This window comes from Frankliniella occidentalis, unplaced genomic scaffold, assembly GCF_000697945.3.
Source record: "Frankliniella occidentalis isolate FOCC.00 unplaced genomic scaffold, Focc_3.1 Scaffold448, whole genome shotgun sequence".
Lineage (NCBI taxonomy): Eukaryota > Metazoa > Arthropoda > Insecta > Thysanoptera > Thripidae > Frankliniella > Frankliniella occidentalis.
Window position 1 is genome coordinate 45,244 of NW_026267567.1, and position 2,770 is coordinate 48,013.

Below are 2,770 nucleotides of genomic sequence, written 5' to 3' on the forward strand. Positions count from 1 at the left end.
AGGTAGATGTATGCCAGGCGCGTCGCAGCGTAACAGTGTTTCGTGAGATATCGCGAAGCCTGTTACGCGAGACGTGGTCTGGCGTACATCTACCTTGTATTTGTTTACGAACGCGTTTTCAGAGCCAAGGATCATGGGTTGCCCCAGCCAGGGCGTCGACCGAGCTTGAGAGGGCCCCTGGCCCCCTTGAACCTCCGCCGTCGCCCGCCCACAGCGTTCACAGCGAGGACGGGTTGGCAGATGTAAGTTGCTATGACGTCCACCTCAACATCATCTGTGTGGTGCAGTTTCTTATAAAAAACGTTGTTCCAGTATCACCTAATGTTGCACAGGGCATCGCCCCTACCTAACCAGCTCTTATGGCGTCCGCCGACGCCATACCCCGAGCGGGATCTGGAGGAGCTTGTTGACGCGGCCTCGAACCTTGTTGCTGAGCCCCCCGCAGCCCTCCCGGCTCCCTATTTGATTCCGGGGCCAGCAATCATTCATGAGGAGGAGCCATAAGTGGCCCCCCTCGACCTCACCCCCCCCCCCTCTCGTCATCAACATCTCTGACGACGAGGTAAGTTTCAACACACACTCTTTCTTCAATGCCATAGTCCAGTGGAGAGACGAGTGTCTAAGCAGATGTGATTGTTACAGGATGATGAGCCCCTGGCCCAGGCCCAGGCACAGGAGCCTGCCGCCGCCGTGGCCTACTGGCCGCAGTGGCATAAGCCTGAGCCACACCAAGAGGCACCTGTGGACTTAAGGGAGAGGATCACCCAGCTGCGGGCGGCGAGGCACGGTGCACCCCAACCCGCGAGACTGCAGCCATGGCTATCAGCGTCACCACGCTGATCTATCCCGCCCCGCCTCGGCCGGGCACACGCTTCGGCCACGCACGCGCGCCAACGGCCAGCGCAGCGCCGGGGCAACGCTGGAGATAGTAGTTATGCGTGCCGATTAAGAGCACCATTTATTTAGATATCAATGCAGTACGCTGGAGCGGCGTCTCCCCGATCACAGTGAAGTCAGTCTAGTTTTACCCCTCAAACCGTTCGGTTCGGACCACGCTGGTCGTGGGCCCCTGTCCGCCGTTAGGTTGGACTATAGAGTCGAGTCCGTTAGGGCCAATAGTGAAAGTGCAAGTGTAGATACCTACCCCGGTGTGTCGAGCCAGTGCTGCAACAGTTAGTAACTTGGAGTCTCATTATTTACGAACCCCGTACAATAACTATCCGGAGTGAGCAAGGAGTGGACAAGTGTGTGCGAGATATACATTACCGAGCCTGTGACCATCAGTGGGCCCGCGTCGCCGAGTGCCAACGTAGGCGACCACATCCACACCCAAGGCAGAACGGCTGCCTACCCAGCGTGCGCCGAGTGCATCGGCGCGCCACCACCTGTCCCGAGCCGCGCAGACAGCGTCAGCAAACCGGACATTACAACAGACTACAACCCTCCAGCTACAAATCCGATACCGGAATCCAACACCACAAAGACTGATATGGCGCTCGCAGGCCCCAGCATCGGGGCGGGTAGCTATTGTGGTATGTACATCTCCTCTCTCTTAATGTGAATTGATATTGAGTCTCATTCGGCCTACTAACACAGTTCTTTTTTTTGTTTCAGATTCCACTTCCCAGGAACCAATAGTTCGAATGTTCTTCTTCGGTTTTATTTTTTTCGAAAAAAATAAAATCAGGATAGCAAATTTTCCTACGTTTCATTTATCAATCCCCCCTTCGCCTGAAGTGCGGAAAGAGTTTGTCTTAATGTTGAGCAGTCACTTATATGTAATTTAAACTTTGCTTTTGTTTTTCCACACAGAAAACAATGTTTTCTATTGTAGAATCACAATTAAGTTGTGACAAAATTATTTGAAGCCTTAGACGATACAATTTTTTAAGTATGATCATCACGATTTGGTATGACGATTGGATTTGAGTTAAAGAGAGGTCACCTACACTTAGTGAATCAACAATACTATCATCAACAACATCAATCAACAATACTATACAACTGCGCTCCCACAGACTGACTCATTGATATAAATGTTTGGCCTCGACCACAACTGCTACAAAAACGTACCATACCTTTTTGGATACCCCATTCGAACCCAGAAAAACCTCCACCTCCATCGTTGGACCTCACTGGGGGCCGTTCAAGGGCCGACTAAATTATGGTTGCGTGGGAGAAAAAAACAAGTCCAAAAAACTCGCCATTTTTTTATGGTCTCCTAGGGGGTAACTCATCATTTTGGCACCCAAGATAAAAATTTCGTCCGCGGGGCTCTCCGACGCACCGTTTTGGCGCTAGGCCATGCTTTGTAATAAAGTTGTCTAAAGCTGTAACATGGGGTGTGTTGGAGGAGGTAAATTGTCATTTTGCGACCCTTAGGGCGGAAATTTCGTCCGTTTGCGCCTCCAAAGCACAGTTTTCCCGCCAGGTCCAGTTTGTCGTCGAATTTAATGAAAATTGCTCAGACGCGCCAATCCAATGGCGAAATACGTCGCTTGAACTCAAAATAGCATAAAACAAAAGTTGTGGATCCCCTTTTTCGAAACCACGCCATTAAGCAGATGCTCCGACACATGAGAAACTGCGCTTGAAACCACCCAAACACAAACAACCCCACCCCCCTCGCTCTGGGCCCAAGCTTTTCCAAAAGATGTAACAAGCAGGCCCGCCCTTCCGCCTCTAGGGCCGAAACAGTAAAGGATACGGCTAATCCGAGGGTAGTTCCTGATTCAGAATGTGTTGTTTTTGATTGTTTGTTTGTTTGTTT

General features: G+C 51.0%; 1 protein-coding gene across 1 annotated transcript in view; it reads right to left on the reverse strand.

Moving 5' to 3' along the window:
* Positions 1-2,770, reverse strand: part of LOC113215210 (uncharacterized) — an 87,736-nt gene that overhangs the window by 3,215 nt on the left and 81,751 nt on the right. The gene's annotated exons all lie outside the window — the stretch shown is intronic.